At 40.3% G+C, this 18,510-nt stretch overlaps 1 long non-coding RNA gene across 1 annotated transcript in view; it reads right to left on the reverse strand.

Annotated features, from left to right (window-relative positions):
* LOC107315642 (uncharacterized) overlaps positions 1-18,510 on the reverse strand; it is a 433,990-nt gene that overhangs the window by 343,416 nt on the left and 72,064 nt on the right. The window contains exon 2 of the long non-coding RNA XR_014948845.1: positions 13,838-13,964. This is a non-coding gene — a long non-coding RNA (uncharacterized LOC107315642). The remainder of the gene's footprint in view (positions 1-13,837; positions 13,965-18,510) is intronic.

The raw sequence follows: 18,510 nt of genomic DNA on the forward strand, positions 1-18,510 counted from the left end.
GCTGTTCATTTCCAAATGCCAACACCTGTGATTTTCACATCATCCCTTGAAATCCCATCACCTGTTACTGTGACATAGCCAACATTGAGGGCACCTAATGCTGTTTCCTAGGCAGCAGCAGGCAGCCAAGCAGGGCAGCCCCATCACCAAGGTGCCTATTTACACTACTGAGTAACACTTCTCACCTCACAGATTTGTAAAGGAAGCAAATCCATGCTTGCATTATATTAATTACATTCTCCCATCTCTTTACTCTGCATAACATTTGCAGAAAAGTCTTCTCCCAAACTCCATAAAGAATAACCTTCATCCTGTCCTTTTTCTTCTTCCTTAAAATTTTGTCACTTGCTTTCTTACAAGCACAGTAAATAACACGTGGTTTCTCCAAGGGAATTAAATCTTAGAAGTCTGTGGCTCGAGTTAAGGCCTTATAGTTTATCACTCGAGAAAGAGATACAAGTCTTCACATCCTACACAGAAGCAATAATTACACAAAGCTTTTTGTGCGCATGCATTCTATACATAAATGAGAAAGTACGGAGCCATTACAAATTATAGCCATGAGCTTCTTCCACGTCTCCATTTCTTCAGTCTCTTCTCCTAGGCCTGGTGCCCTAAGGCCCATATTCTCCAGATCCTATAGTTAGATTTATTACTTCAGCACTACCACAGCAGCACTTGAAAAACTGGGAAGATTGTCATAGCCATAATACCAGCTACCAGTTTACTGTTAGTACGGGGAAACCCAGCTCTCAATGATTTATCCCTTCACGTGCTCCAGATGGTGAAGATCTCTTAAACCAGCCATAAGATGGATGTACATACTCATCTACTGCCAGACAATCCCCATCACCTACACATTACCTGGATATTTCTCTAGAACTAAGGATCTCCTTCTGATTCTGCCACTTCCTTGGGCTCTGGGGGGGAAAAAGCGCACTGTAACTATGTGCTACAAGCCTCCATTATATCATTCCGTTTTGGCCACCCCTGTCCCCCCGTAGTCAGGGCAACACTGCCAGCTGAATGAACACAACCACACTATTTTCTTTTCCACTTGAGCCAGTCCAGCTACAATCATCCCATTTTCTGATTACTCACACAGTGCCCTGAACACATGAATGCCTTCAAAATGCACTACATTTAAAATATTCTCATGCAGAAGTACTCCCCACAATATTTGCAAAGCAGCGTAGCAATGAGTCCTGGATGTGCAGACAGAGTTGAGGGGCACACTCATTAGTGGGCTAAATCCATCCGAGCAAACAGAGGAGATTTCCCAGCACCTCCCTAAAGTCAACTCACATAGCACAACCCCTCTCTGAGCTGTTAACATCCCTGAATTTCTTGCTGGACAAAGCTGAAATACTGGCAACACATCCCTGCATGCATAAAAGCCATGACACCCAAACCCTGCTGTGCAGACCTGCTCTTAGAGGTGAAATGCTTCCCAAGCACCTTCCGACCCCTAGAGCTATCAGTCTGCTTGGAAGCTTCTTTTTAAAAGCAGTGACAAGAAATATATCTAAACCGGCCTTTCACTTATCCCATATTTAATACAGCTTCAACTCCCATTTGCTTTTGTATTATTTTGTATTTATATCTGCTTATTTCACTTGACTTCTCTAGTGCACAGAAGCCAGCAGGTTGGAAAATGTAGTTAATGAAGCAATTCTCTCATGTCTGCCTCTTGTTTCCTTATCAGGCTTGTTGCATGCAAAAATTGGCTGAACTTCCACCACTGTGCTTATCTCTGGAACCTCTGGCACACCCTTTAAAGCCATCCTTTCTGCCCTGGATGACAAGCCATGGACACAAGGCGGGACACAACCACCTGCAGAGATGTAGAACAAATCATCAGCAGATCAAACAAAGCATTTTGCTTCCTCCATTCCAGCCTGCCACTGGGTCTTGTTTGGGCTGACTCATTAGAAAGCCATAAAGGTCGGTCGTGCTCAGACTACAGATCTCCTTGGTAACGCTGCTTTTAAGTAATTAAATAACAGTCTTGCCATGACAGCCCCATGCTCTTCTGTGGGGTTCTTACCTCTACAATAATGGCGCACTACCAAGAAGCCAATTTCTGGATCTGAATTTTAGCTGCCTACAGGACGGGAAATATGTGAACAGGTAATAATATGCACATAGTAATGGAATAGATGTTAGTGCAATCAAGACCTGCCACAGTAATAGAGAACAACAACCCACAGCGACAAGTCAAAAAAACCAGAATATATACTTTTCCACACACACAGACACTTCCACACTAATCCTTGACCAGCTTGGCTCCCTTTTTGTTTGAGGGAGAACACTGTCCGGGATCTGAAGAACAGCAGCTTATGCAGGTGGCACAGCAGTCTCTCCCTGTCACCCCTCCACTGTCCCCACTCAACTGGAATATCATCAGGACTAACTCTTTTGTAGCGAGTAACAGGCAGACACTGCCAGGATTTAAGGATTTAGCATAGCATGCAGGAAAAGCAAGAATTGCTGCTTTATTTTATTTATTTTTAATGTCCTACCACTTTTAAAGCTGCTAATTTTTCACCAATCATTCTGGTACCGTCTGTACCACACTGCCCACTTATGCAGATTGTTTGCTGCCAAGCCATATAATTTTAATCAACAACTGACGTGCTCAACCCACCTTCTAATAAACAGTGATAAATAATTCCAATTAGATACTTAATACCAGGGCATGTGCCCTTAACCTATAATTGCACTTTTCCACTCATAAAGGGAGATAGCATAGTCTCTGCTATATATTTACAAATAATTTTCTCTCATATTTTAATGCTTTCAGGGTGATTTGACATTTCATTCTCATGCTTTTCTCTTCCAATTATTTTTTATTGGCTGTGATTTTGTGCCTTCTACCATAGGTGCAGAGAGCCGTCTGCCAACAATTCCACCTCTGCTACACAAGCCTTGTGTCAACATCTCCCTCCACCTAGACAACACTTGAAACCTAGAAAACAAAAATCAAGTATCCAGCCTGTTCTTCTCCTTCTATTGCCTTGCTGGCTTCACAATCAAGTCCAGAAAACCAAACCTGAGACTTACATTAAAATATAATAATAATAATAAGAAGAAGAAGAAATAAATAATAATAATAAGAATAATAAAAAGCATTAAAAAGTCTAGTGACAAGACTGTGACCCCATGAAACAACACTCCAGTACAGGCATAGGAATATCAAAAGAGACTGGCATACTTCCATCTAATTTTGAACATCTCTGGTTTTATTTTTAATCTCTCTTCCCCAGATAGGCAGGATTTGCTCACAATTAGCCCAAACATTAAAACTGGAAAATATTGGTGAAGTATTTTGTTCATCTACCATTCAGTAGGTAAATATTCTTAATGAGACCATACAGAATTTGTGACCATTTCTTGCTTTTTTTGTCAGCAGAGTAACTGACTCAGAACTGGTTTCCTTTATCACCACTACTTCTAAAACCAAACTGTTCTTCTTCTCATTTCTTTCAGGACCCTTTTAACTACTCCCAGCAGAGATACCACACTCCATCAAAGCACTGCTGCAGCCCTCACCAGCAGAGCATAAGCTGAAGGCACCTAATTTGGCTATCATGGTGTAATTAGCCAGCCCATCAAAGGCCTGACCCAGCTGCTGCAGATGCTCCATCACACAGAGCTGTATGTCTTTGGGAGAGACCTTGAGAAGCAACAGAGAAGCAGCAGAGCTGAGATCACATACACAGAATCAATGTGGAGTAATTTGGGTTTTCCCTTGTCCTCAAACTTAAGTTTTCTCTTAAATATTGCAGCCATTAGCCCTCTGACACCAAAGTAAATGCTCTCATTTCAGGCTCTGCGTGCTCTATCTTTAAGGGCATCATGGGTGTTTTCCATTTTCAATATTCCTCATTAGAAGTCACTTGTATCTAACATTTACAGCCTTTAACGGAGCCACGTTTACCTTCTGTTGAATGTTCTGTGTTGGTTAAGGTCATTACTTTCATTCCAATGGAGAAGCACCAGAATTCCCCATTATTTTCCTCTCAGACACCCTTCATTCCTTTCCACATTTTGCTCCATTTGCTCGCAGTCCTCCACCTTGTGATTTTAATGGCTATGCAATTGTTTCTCTAATTGAGCACTGACCTATTCACTTCTAAGACTATTTTTACTTTTCACCGCCTAAGGTTAATTTGCAGCCTCTCTCGCAGCCAGTGGAACTGCATTTATTACATTATGCAGAGCAGCAGGCTCTTCTTCTCTTTCTGGGACTGTGTATCATCTCCTTTATCTTCATCGCCTACCTCCTTTCCCGTCTCCAGCACATCCATTTGGAGATAGCACGGTGCTAAATCTTAGTTCTCTTGCCATTCGTATGATTGCAGCTGGGCACTATCATTTCCCTGCTGGGTAAATGCTTACTGTTCCTCGTAAACTTTAACACCTTGCTGCTCAGTCAATGCAGTAGTTTTGCAACTGTTGTTTTCGCTTCACCATATATTTCTTTTATCTAGTCAATTCCTGGGGTATTTGAGGTAAAGAAAATAGCTTTTGTCTTAGTTTTTCTTTGCACAGCAGTTTGTATTGTCTAAAGTTTAGTCTTTGCAAAAAGAAATTTCTAAACCATCATACCAGAGGAGCTCCTTGCACACTACTTGTCGTAGCCACGAGTATCTGAATTTCCTCAAGCCATTATTTCTCTCAACTTTGTTGTGACTGATTTTCTCAGCATTATTATGGATAGACACTCTCAAGGCCACTGGAGGCCAGAAAGGAACATGGCTGAGTGCCTTTGGTCTGTCTCTGCTCACGATGATCCCAAACAACTTGCACTGCACAGTCCAGCCCTGCACAAACTCTACAGGTCCTGACCAGTATGGACCAAAAGCACACTGCATTCATCTCTTGCAATATCTAGGGCAGAAATATTGTATTTCACAGAGCAGCTGGATACCTGACTTCACTCTGCTCTGGAACAAAACCCAAATCTTTCTTAGTTCCCTCCAAATGAATTCACTGGCACAGCAGCAGCCTACCCCAGAACCTGAGCCCCATGAGATATAGCTCCAACTTGGCGTGAGCCGCAAGTGTGGGATGTCAGCAGCTGCTCCATATACATGTGAGCCCATGGGAAGCCCAATTCCTGTGGCAGCACCCCAGCACCAATGCTCCAAGCATTTCATTTTCGAGCAGAGCCCCTCTGCACCTTCCATTTGGAAAGACAAAGGCAGAAGAGATTCAATTTTTAGGAAGGATCCCTGCTAGTACCCAATTTTCATTGTATGACTTCTGTATCTAAACACGGTGTTTTCTTACTCTATTTTCCTCCAGTTCTGTCCTTAGACAGACATTTTTCCCCTTCATGCTCCTCCAGAATGTCATTCTCAATTAACGCGTCATCTGTACAATTTCCAAATTAGTGTAATTTAACATTTCTTGATTCCATTCACTTCATTCCTCAGGAATATTCAGCTCTGAAGTGTGACAGCAGTATCTTAGCTGTATATTAAAAGCACAGAACTCTCTTCCTCCAGATCCAATTACCTAAACTCATCCTTGAGTCAAACAACTATTAAAGCCATCCACTCCATTTCCATCCCTACATAAGGCTAGATTAAACAATGGATTGAATCATACAACAGATCAAATGGAATTATACAGTTGATTAAATCTATCGTATTAAAAAGAAAACTGCCTACAAATGTTTTCTTCTAGAATTTTGTGCTAAGCATGTCAAAATAACCTCCAGGAAACATCAAGTGTTAAGGGTGCTCTTTTTCAGTTCTCAATAGTATCAGCAATAGGATATCTTGATAAAAACATGCTTAATGTCACAGCAATGCTGACAATGAAAAATAAACAGACAATTATTAAAAACACCTTTGCATCTGGGGAAGATGCAACAATTAAGCAGTGCAAATAAAAGGTTATGCAATTTGAAGCCAGGTTAGCGTGACCGTAACAAAATTTAAACCTATATACATGGTTAAGGCCATAGAGGTCTCCTGGCACCTAACAAAACGTGAGAGGTAATGCAGATGTACTTCCAAAAGTTCTGCAAGTCTTGAGTCTGAACGTGGCAATAATATTCAATTTCATTCATCATTACCTTTTCATTAAAGCTACTGTTCTTAAAATCCTGCTTTTGCTTTATGATAAAGTTATCATTTCAGTATTCCTTCAGTCTCAAGATTTGTTAGAAATGTTTCCTTGTTCCTCTAGAGAACATACACGTGCTATACGTGCACCATACATACACCATATGTGTACTATGTGATATATATAATCCACTTGGAAGACATTTTAACTTTTTACCCATGCGTGTCCTAATAAAACTCCAAAGCAGACTTTCTATTTATGCATTCTACAAGGCATGTTTCTCCTAAGCGATGCTTAGCATCAGAAGATCCCAAAAAGGCTTAAGGATTTCTTGTTTAGAGGACATTTAATCCCAGATCTACCCCTTTTGCAAGCGTATTCAAGCCATATTACATCTTCCTTTTGCAATTCTTGACCTGCTTATTATAAATCACAAGTTCTGAAGATTTATAGCTTTATCTGCCACTAAGCATAATGTGCTGACCTTGCTGGTTGTTTGATGTCTTCTGACATGTTTTTTTATTCACTTGCAGTTTTTTTGCATATTTTTTTTCCTATAACTTCTACTTAGAAACTACTCATTGCTTTGCTACTCACATTAAGTTTTTTTTGAGACTGCCTCTGCTTTCATTTTGCTTGTTTGCTGTCTGTACCTGACTGCATCACTGTTGACCACCCATATCTTTGTTGTTAGAAACCAAACATTACCTCAGTAAAATAGTTTCCAAAAATACAAAAGCTTCAAAACAAACAACACTAAAACCCAAGCTAATTTCCAGCTTGAAACATTGTTGTAAAGATTCTAACAAATGTCTCTAATTCCTTAGGCTGACTCTTTCTAATTCACGCTAATGAGCCGCTCTGAACACCTCTGACAAAATGTGTTCATTTTTTACTTTTGAAATATACAAATTGAGAGTATTTTTCTCTTGATTGCATATTTTAAAGCTTCTCACTGCACTGTTTATCTCTAAAAAGCATAATATGCAGCCTTGAACCGAATTCATTTCCATAAGATGCTGTTGTTTTAACCCTTGATGTGTATCAGAAGTACTTCAACGGCACCTCACTGCCACCCTTTTCCTTCATAGCAAAAATATCTCAAATAGACCACAGCAGAGTAACTGATGTCACAGAGTTAAGGGTTTCCTCTGAAATCTCCCTTTTTTCCTAGGCCTTAACTAGTAGAGGTGGTCTGAGAATTCATTTAAAACATTTGTATTTCAGTTTTGAGAGGAAACATTACTGCTCTGTTCATCTTTCAAGTACTCCAGGTTCCCTTTCCCTGGGACACTGTGCCATCTGCATTGCATACTGCAAGTGTACACAAAATGTCCAGGGAGCTTTCCAAACATACAGTACAGAATCCTTATTGAGAATAAGCTGCAGGTCAGAAAGATATGAGAGAAAGGCAATACTTACTTCAGGGTTTGAAAACTCAACATTTACAATCTTGGCTGGAGGAAGAATCACTGCAGTAAGGTGTTAAAAGAAATGAAACATACAAGCAGGCCAGCACTGGCAGCATTTTGGTGAATCCACCAAAATTGGAGTCACCATTTGAGAGTGGTGGCCGTGAGCAGAGGCTAAGAAGAGGCAAAGAGTAATACAGACATGGGGCGATACCTTCCCTGTTACCAACTCTCAGTTGCAGTGGAGGAAGACACGAGACAGTCCTTTAATCATCAGTAAAAAGCTGGACACACATGCAGTGAATTCTCATTAGTGTGCAGTTAAGCAGCGCTACCTGTTTTATTATTACATTTCTAACATATTAGTGCTGAGGTACCTCATTTTGGATAAACTTTGTGCTGCCTTCTGTAACAACTGAACAAACTGAGATCTTTTTTTCCCCAAAAAGCTTTCAATTCAGGCAAGAATACAGCTCAGATCAAAGAAAGGCAGGTGGGAAAAGATGGAGACAAGCTCAGGATGCTGTCACATCCTCCACAGGCATGGCAGAAATAAAGAGAACTGGATTTCTTCAGTAAAGAAAATTAGTTAGTTTGGCCCCATAATGGTGAAGGTGGCACTTTTAGATTTAAATTTGTCATGGGGGAACTCACACTGGCCATGAGATTTCCATCTGGGCCGCCCTGGGATGTGAGTACAAGCGATGGCATGTGAGCACCAGTTCTGGGGAAAGACAGCCAAGTGGGAATGAAAGGAGAAGAGAAGAGACAACATTGATTACATTTGTAAATTGTTAGAAGCTATACTGCAAATACATAAATCATAAACTGAGCCTTCGGCCAAAAATCAGTGTCTTCACACCATTTTAAACCGTGTATGTTTGGTACTCTCTTGTCATTGTATTCCTGCCCTGGATTTCAGTTTAGGACTAGCCAGTAGGATCACAGTATACTTGAGTTGCTCTCTCAGGCTGAATTTCACTGAATTCAGTGACACTGTTCCCTTAGGGGAGATTTTAGACTTTCAAAATCAAGTAAAATAGTTGAAAGTGAGGGGTTAAGATGGAATAGGCCATTGATCTCTGGAGAGCTCTGGGCAGGTAAAGGACACGCATACTGGTTGTAGTTTTGGCAAAGTAAATACTCTGAAACCATAATGAGGTTATGTCAGATGAAAAAAAAAGTCATTCAAAAGGCTCTTTTAACCACCTTTACTGCTGTAGTGAAAATTAAAATGATAAATCATCCTTTGACAGGAAACAATTTTAAAGAGCTGTTTTAGATTTGGGCTCCAGCAACCATCATGAGCTTTTTGCACGCCTTTTGCCGCACAGTTTAATAGGATGACACTCCATACAACAGGAAAAATTAAGGGTCTGAGATGTGCTGGTTTCAACCCAGGAAAAGAGATCAGCACAGTTACTAAGATTTTAAAACAGATTAGCTTGTCTGTTTCTGCCAAATTAACTACAGCAGTAGAAGCATTTCCCATCATAAACATACCTCTATGGACTAGGTGGAAAATACAGCCCAGTGGTAGCATGAAAAGCACTCAGTTAAATACAGACGGCCTGATTAGTAAGCAGGAAACCAAAGCACTACTCGATTTGCAGCTATTATAACTAAGCACATTACAGATGCTCTTATTTACATATCAGTACAATACTAATAAACTTGGCTCACAGCTGCTGCACTGCATTACAGGATACCAAACAAAAGGAAATACCAAACCTTGGCATAGTTCTGTTCTCTGGCAAATGACTCACATGGACATTTTTGGAGTTTGCTTTCAGACAGCAAGCCAACTTATGACGGGATTTGGAAAACAGCATCGCTGTTCTCATCAAGGTGGCTAGAACAACCTTCACCAACACAAAGGAAACTCTTAAACTGCAGAGTTTCGTGCAACTGGGTGAACTGCTCTGCAGTATTTGCAGATAGACAAACCCCTAGACTGCTGGAAATCCAAAATATTCTGCTACACTTTTCACAAGAGCATGTCTAGTTTAAATCAAGTCATAGTATAAGACAGTTCAAACTGCAAATCTTATCAGCCCTAACTTGATGATGTATTTGGATGTATTTGTAAAATCTAGGCATGGTGGTGTAAAAGAAAGGTCTTCTGAATTCAAATCTGATGGCAGCCAGAAGGAACATGGCTGGTCTCTTTTAAGAATCACAGAATAATTAAGGTTGGAAAAGACACCTAAGGTCATGTAGTCCAGCCACCAACATCAGTTCATAAACTGTATCCCTATAGAGACAAGGGTGTGCTACATCCAATGATCTATTTTGATATTTGTTTCTTCTAAGGCTTTGTGATATCATTAATAGAGGACATAAAGGCCAGCGCAGAGTCCAGACTTCACTGACAGATGTCGTACGGCCAACAAAGCACAAGAAGAGACCTTCAGAACTCACTGGAGTACCAAGTCATTTTGCAACTAGTCCCTCTATAGTCAAACTGTGTTTAAATCTATATGAAAAGGAAACAACTTCTTCTCTGATAAAAAGCAGGCTGTCCTCACTTAAAGGGACAACGGAGATAAGGAGGTTAAATCTGTAAAGATCCTGGAGGACCCTAAACTGGTCTTTTTGTGAGAATGGGGAAAGAAAAGCCTTTTTTGATTAAATGAGTCTTTTTGTTGTTGTTGTTACAGATGTAAGGAGGAGCAGAGAGCCAGGTGAGGCAGGACTACAGGAAGGAAAGCTGACCAGGGTCTTGCTGCCATCCCAAAAGCCATTTAACCTGGGTCTGGAAGCAGGGACAGACCTAAAAGAACACAGTGGTAGGGGAAGAGTTAGGTATTCGTCTTTTGTATTGCTCTGTCTCATCTAATAGTCGGTTTGAACAAGTTACTTATGACAGTGAATAATGAAACCAGGATTTTAAATTCAAAAGCTTTTTAAGGCTTCTGTGAATGGCTTGATAGAGGCTCGTTTGTTGAGCAATAGGGATTCTTACATTCATTGAAGAACCAACATGTTAGTTTAGTGAAAGAAATCCATGAATGATAGTACTAAAACTTTCCATTTCAACTTTAGTGGGTGAATAGTCTTGCTTTCCTCAATAATTTTGCCCTGGTGACATAATAGAATACTTCTACATTTTGCCTCAGAAGGTATGAGGACTTCTTCCTTGGGTTCCACATATGTTGTTCTTAAAAGTTGCTCAGTACAGCTTAATAAGCAATGGAAATTTTTCAAGTTGGGAAAAAGCAGTAAAAAGTGAGTCAAAAACCTCAGTGATGAAGCTGATGTGGAAAATGGTGAAGAGGTAGGTGAGCACTTGACTACCCTAGATACTACCGAGCATGGCTGAAGGGACATTAGCACAATCTATGAGACCTTGAAAAAGAATGAGTTTGTACATCAGTGTACTGCATATGTATGTTTGAACTGTTCAAATGTAGAGCCTAAACTCTGAGAGAGTGTGCTTGCTTGTCAAGTCACCTGATATGTATTGTGAGCAATAAAGGAATGCCTCTATCTAGCACCTCCCTAGAGTTAGAGAGTTTTCTTCCCAAAAATGAGGTCTAAGTGCATCTAAAGGGGCAACTAAAGGGGCCTGTCACAAATCCAGAGGTACAATCTAATAACAAAATTTGGGAGAAGAAACCATATTCACTGGACTCCCATGATCCTGTATCCCTCATTCTAACTGTTTCAGGACATTTCCCTTAACAAGCAGTCTTAATATGCTCCATTTACAGCCTTTAACTCATTGGTTTCATTCTGCTGTAAGGAAACATTTATGTAAACATGATAAAACTGCCAGCAACATCAGCTCTTCTTTTACGTCGAACATTTAAACTGTTTATGGGTTGTAGTTTTCTGCATATTACAAGATTTACTACCGTTGCAGCCTGTGATACTGCATGATGTACATTACCCAGTTTGATATGGTAACTAATGATGGTAACAGCTGTAATGGTCTGAGCTACATCACAGCAAAAGTCTGCACTCTCAGCTCATGAATAGAGTTGTGAATTTCAGAGTAATGCCAAGTGAATCAAGAGGAAGCAGCAGAGAATCTACAAATCTCTTTTATCAGTTATGGGGAGAGGAAGAATTATATGATTTAGAATCATAGACAGAATTACTCAGGTTGGAAAAGACCTCAAAAATCATCAAGTCCAACTGCAGCCTAACCGTAGTACTCTAACTCTAACAACCCTCTGCTAAATCATATATCTGAGCACGACATCCAAATGGCTCTTAAACACATCCAGGGACGGTCATTCGACCCCCTCCCTGGGGAGCCTATTCCAGTGTTTAACTACCCTTTCTGTAAAGAAGTGTTTCCTAACACCCACAACACATGTGCTCTGGTACAAACGTTATCTGCACATCCAGTGTGAGCAGTTGTGTACTTATCCATCCATTTGGACATAAAGCTATGCTCACAAATGCTTGAAGCTCAGATGCACGTGGGTGGCACAAAGAACATGAGAAACGCACCGTTATCCCACACCCTTCATTTCTTTGACATTTATGGGCCAAATTCATGCATAAAGTCTGCTTGCTTTGCTCCTCTTTCATGACACAAAGCAATTGTAAACCTTGCTCAACTACTCAGCTAAATTGGATTTACTGCACCTTTGAATCTCCCCAGAACAGAAAAGCACCTGGAGCTTATCAGTAAGCCTGCCCCTGTGCTGCCCATAAATGTAGTACATGCAAAGATCATCTGCCTACACTGTACGCAGTGCTCCTGCTATCACTCCTCTCCCAGTCCGCCTCTATTAAAATGCTTTTACATTCTCTGGGCAATATTTTACTCATCATACAGACAAAGCCTTTTCTTTCATTTTTGCTTCATCTAGAAATCTTTCATTTTATGACAAATAATATTTGTGAACCGATAGGCAAACCCATGTCTAGGAGTACTCATAGTGTGCCACCTGGCAGCTCTTTAAATTATTACAATTATATTACAACTCTCAGCAGAACTACCTGGAGAGGAACTTGCTTTTTCTGAGAGAATCCAATAGTAACAGCTAAAGCTGGATTGCGCCTTTGAACTTCAGATAAGGTGTTTTATTAGAAAATTCGCTGTTTGCTGCAGTTTAGTCCAGCTGAAACCAGAAAGGGGGGAAAACTATTTGCTACTTGGGAGGGGAGCTTTAAATTGATCATTTTCATTCAACAGACCTTTTTCCTATTCCCTATGCAAATGTTGAGCTGAGAACACTACATAGACCACACTATGCCAGCAAAACCCAGCAGCTGAAGCTGTAAGGAGAGTGGCCACATAATAATACATCAGCCTCTTTAGGTAGTGATGTTATACTTGTAAGGTGTAAATCTTTTCCAGTTACGCTACTTCAGCAAGTTTTATGAATCTGTACAACTACTGATTCCAGTACGGAGCACTAAAACTGCCCAGCACTGTTCAGTATCTAGTTCTTCAGAAGTATTTGCACAGGAAAGAGCCTCCCCCACTTGAAAATATGACACCGCTTAAAACATCAACAGCTTCTACTGCTTCACAATAAGCAATAAATATAGAAGTAACAATTGGCTCTGAGGTGCAGTGCTTATCCTCGGCAGCTTACAGGTGAGGATTGGAACAATAACTCAGAAGAGATCAAGTCTGTATTCTTTGACTGAGAGCTTCACTGTCAGCCCAGAGGAGTGTCAACAACCTTGTTCCTTATCTATACAGACAAAGAAATACAAAAGAGGCAAGAGTGGAAATGAACAAGGTGAGTCAAACAGCAGAGAGATCTCACGATCTCAAGCAACGGTCCTTGAAAAGATCCACTTTCAAAAGCTTGAATAGCACCCAAGCAATTTTTGTTTTCATTTCTTTAAGGTTTCCACACATCTTCAAGCACAGCACACAATGCAAAGGAGAAGAAGGAAGTCAAGACCCAAGAGAATTATAGTGGTTAGGGTACATTATAAACGAAGAATACTTGTAAGAAGCTTGATCAGCCTATCCCACCATTACAGAAATATTGGAGAGTCTACCAGATACCTGTCTGGAAATGGCAGCCTGATGAGTCACTTACCATGTAAAAAAAACCAGGCATGTGCACAGCCTTGTGACAATACTGGCACTACAAGTACAAATGTCCTTGCCAGATAAGAGACTTGCTCTCTCCTCATCACCTAGAGGGGAAGATGGCTATTAATAGCACTGAATAATCATTTTAATCACTGGTGAATGCTTTTGTTTACAGCTTTATGATGCACTGCTTTTGCAGAGCAGATACTCGGTACTTCATCTAACACCATTAGATCCTGAGCATCTGCATCAGCTTTTAACTGTCCAATATATTATGCTCCAAAATATGAGTTGTTTTGGTTTAGCATATCTTTTTAGCCACCAAATAACTCACCCTACCAGCAGAGAACACAGCTCCTTCCAGATCACTCCACATAGCTCCATTTCACCATTTTCATATACTGCTTTCTCCAGTTAAAGAGATGCCTTCCAGTGGTGAGTAGATTGTATCAAGTCAGTACCTGTGCAGGAAAAAAACAGATGAGATTTGCTGCAGTGAAAACCCTTTTTTGCTAATTCTTTAGAAAAACTAAGGCTAAGAAAGGCAAAGTAGGAAGAAGAAAGTCGTGACATTTTTGGACCCAATTCAAATGTGTAAAGAGTATAACAACATCCCACATTAGTTTAAGGCTTGCTCTAGATCATTTGTACAGCCTCCTCAGTAACTCTCATTTCAGGTGGAATAAATACTTACAGCACGCACTGGCATATATACCTTCTAGATATATATCAGCCATTATATTAACATAAAGCAAGTTTTATTTCATTACTTAATGCATTAAAATGCAGTCTTTTCTAGTAGAAGAAAAAAAGGCTCAGCATTTGCTCTGGTACTCTGCAGGTATATTCAGAATGAACATTAGAATGCTTTTATATATCTGGGGACAGGCAGATGTCAGCTCATTGAATTCATTGCAGACCAGGTCAAGCCAGCTTCAGAGTATAAGGCAAGACTCATCTATCCACAGCAGACTGAGGAATACCTTCAGGAACAGAAGGGATTTGTAATAGCATTCAGCACAAGCCATGTGTTTAGAATCAGCTGCTATCATATACCTCTGTAATGGGATCGGTGCCCTCCTATTATCACACACGCTGAAGCATTAAGTGATCAAGCCAATTATTTTTCTTGCTTTTCATCATCCCATACTTCACACTGCATTCTGCAACGACGGCTTGGAGAATATAATCAGTACACTGTGCAAAACCACACCTTCCCAAATGTTCTTACAGTCTGTTCCATCAACTTCAGCTTTACTTCTCTTCCGTCCAGCAGCCTCAACCACATAATCAGCACCCATTTCTTAACATCTTGGAAGTAATTCACATACATCGGTCCATCACCTCTGCTGATCAGTGCCTGTACCTACAGACTTAACATGCACCATTCACATTTCCTGAAGCTTTACTAGTAACCAAAGAGAGTACAGCTCAATCTATTTTATGCTAAGTGTACAATGCAGACCTAATGTCCATTCTTTTCAACAGTGTGAATCTTACAAATGTGAATTTCTGCAAATACACGCATTTGGCAATGTCAACATCTATATTAAATCTTAGTAAGCTGCTACAGACAGGGGCACCGCATCAGATGAAATAAACCCCGTTGGTATCACAATGTACCTTTGCATAACTCAACTAACAAATAAAAGCTGCTGTGCTTCCACATGCAGCTGTAATTTAAGTAAGTGCTGCAATTAAAATGCAATCTTTTTCATTTGCGATGACTTGGCAGTGTATATTTTATATGCCACATAAATATCACATTGTGAGAGCATTGCATTAACAATAAATAAATGAATAAATGGGTGTTTGTTTTTTAAGACTCCAATACCTTCCAGAAATAATAGAAAAAAGTTTCTGCATATATCCACCAAGGTTAGGTAGGCATGTGTGGTGTCTGACCAGGCTTCAGGACGTGTGCCTTTTCTCCCCAGCCTGCAAACGGGCCTTCCTCAAAGAACTGGTCTGAGTGGTGTCCTGTTTCAAACCTACCATCAAAGCAATGTTGATACTGAAAATGAAAAACAACTGAGGATTACATTACTCATTCTTCATATTTGTCATTCTATACTCAGGCAGCTCCTCACAGATGGTGGTGGGTTTATGGCCACGTACATATCAGATACCTGAATATCTAAAATGGGAGCAGTTCAAAACAAATCCCATGTGCTGACCCCGATGTGACAGCAAAAACCTGTCCAATGGATTTTTGAATACACTGGAAATTCATTTTTCCACAATAAGCTCCTCAGTAAATAATTCCAGAAGATGGTTGTTTCTGACATTTGTCCTATTATCTTCAGTTTGTTTTCTACAGCAAAAGGAATAGATTTCTATTTCTGCAATTCTCACTCGATTCAAGCAGTTCCCCTGAAGTCACAGCAGTGCTTCTCAAACGCATCACGGCTGCACAGTTATACCATGAGGCTGTGAACAAGTGTGGAAAGGGGCAGGAAAATTGAGAGCTCAACAGAAACCAAGATATACATTTTTCAGCAGGAGAACAGAGGGATGTGTAAAAAGCAGAAGTATTACGGTCGATCTAATACTGTACGACAACTTCTTCACATTGATTTGTAACATTCTGAGTTCAGCCAAAGAGCTGAATACTCAATTTTTCCGCAGTGTTTTAGCTGATGACAGTTTCTTTATCGAAACCGGGCACATCCTCCTTTATCTTCTCCAAACCCTTTCTTAGCGCTCTCTGTTTCTACAGCAGATGCATCATCCTTTTTTTGACCACAAGAAAACAGCCCTGCTGACTGCTATCAGCAGCATCAGCTCCTGTTCCCCCTTCCCCAAAAGCAAAAGGCACACTTTTCAGGCAACGGTACCACCTTTTCCACCCAAAACAAGGATAAAAACATTCAGTACCATTTCCAGCGGCTGGGACAAACCCCTCCAGAATGAGGCCACATCTAGGATACACACGTGCTTTAATTTAATTAACAAGAAACACCAGCAATTTTAATCACAAAGCATCTGATGTTCCTCATCAGCAAAAAGGTCACATCAGCTCTGAGTCTCTTCTCCTATTGCTCCTTTTGTCTCAAATCTGAACCCCCAGTTTTTTGGGGGGGAAATACAAACAAAAGATGAAAGTTATTTTGACTTTTATTTTACCCCTGAACACAGGAGATGATTTAGAGTACCAAGGCACTGTAATTGCATCTGCTACTGTTGCATTTCTCTTCTTCAAAGCTGATTTCGGCGTTTCTTGATGGTGCATTTTGTTGACCAACAAAGAAACATCCTGAAATACGTTTCCATCTCCCTCGTATTGATTTAAGCCAAGCCTAGCAATCACTTCAAATCTAACACTTTACAGTTTGCCAGAACAGCCTGAGACACATGAGGAAAAAAAAAAAAGGTTCTCAGCACAAGCAGGTGCATCACAAGCACTTGACAAACCCCAAAGCAATAGGGCAGATCATTTTTCTCCAAGCTCAATAGGAAGAGTCTCATCTCCAAAGCATCAGACTTCTGCAAGCTGTCAAAGCCCACTGGTGAATGAAAGGCTGGAAAACATGACGTACATTTTACAGGTGAGGAGATGCATCTTTTATCAACCAGAAATTGGCAACAAGTCCAGCTTCCTACAGGATGCACTGTGCAGGACAGCTCTATAAATCAAACCTGGAAATGAAGGCCAGTTTTGGAACAGCGGGGCAGGTGCCAGCTGCAACATGGTGCCTCATGGCACAGAGTCCTCCAGGACTAAGCCTTCCTCCATTAAATGATAGAATCATAGAATCCTTAGAGTTGTAGTAATCAGACCCCAGAGGATCGTCGACAGATGACTAGAGGAAACAACACAGATCTTTTTCGGTAGCAGTTAATTCAGACAAAGCTTGCATGATGTTGGCGCCAATGCTATCAGACAACAAAAGGCCTCATCATATTTTCCCAGCCCCACGCAGTATTCATTTGTGTCCCTCGGCTAACTATGCAGAATCACAAAAGCAATATAATTCTGCATCAGGAGGACCTGACACAAAGAGCAAGAAGAAAATGTCATCTGCAGAAACAAACTGGATAGTTCCATTGGAGACTGCAGCGATGACTGAAAACAAACTTAGCTCTAGGCACACTTAGGAGGTTTACTGTTCAGACCAGCACAGGATGAGCTGTCAAAAATTCCTTCCTAGAAGAGTTAAGCAAGGAAATACCCAGCAGAAGACAGAGCAGAGCACAGATTCCTAGCAGAAGGCCCCAGATTTGCAAGGAAATAGTAATGCTCAATAAAATGAGCTACTTGAATATTTTTTCACTTATGCAAATACTTCTCCCTGCTTGTTTTGTACCTTGTATGATCTGCCTCTCCCACTTCTGCTTTTACTGAACCATAAAGAATACACCAGGGAAAGATCAAGCATTAGAATTTCTGTCATTCTCATAAGCAAAGCCACAAAGAAATAAGTCTTGCATGTTAATCATTTTTGAAGCCTTGTAATTGTTTTCCAATGAAGGTTGATGATGGTACAATAGATCTCTAAAGAGTTATGTTCAGTAAAATGACTTTTTTCATGCTGTCTTACATATATAAACAATAAGCCTGGGGAACAGCCACATACTCTAATAGCTAGTTCCCCTGATAAAGCCCTACACATGAAACTTGTAGAACACAAAGCTCTCCACATTCAATAAGTACATGCAAAGTTATGTGTTAAAGCGCAAATGTGGTTTCCACCTTAACACCCACCAAACAAATGAATTTATTAAAATATCAGTTCATGACAAGAAGACAGTTTGCTCATCTACTGCATGGAGCAGCAACGATGATTATCACAGTATCTTAATGCTACTTTAGTTGTTGAATGACACAGCTTTAATTGCTTAAAACACAAACTGCCATTAGATTGATTTTGTGAAGTCAGGCTCACCAAATACCTTTCAAATTTCAACACAGAAACTCCTTTGTTAATATTTACAGGTGTAACTCTAATGCTAACCAGTAAAACAAGGCACATGAAGCACAAAACACACTATAAGGTATAGTGCACC

The sequence above is a fragment of the Coturnix japonica genome, chromosome 8, assembly GCF_054131305.1.
Source record: "Coturnix japonica strain WE chromosome 8, WE-NBRP24, whole genome shotgun sequence".
NCBI lineage: Eukaryota > Metazoa > Chordata > Aves > Galliformes > Phasianidae > Coturnix > Coturnix japonica.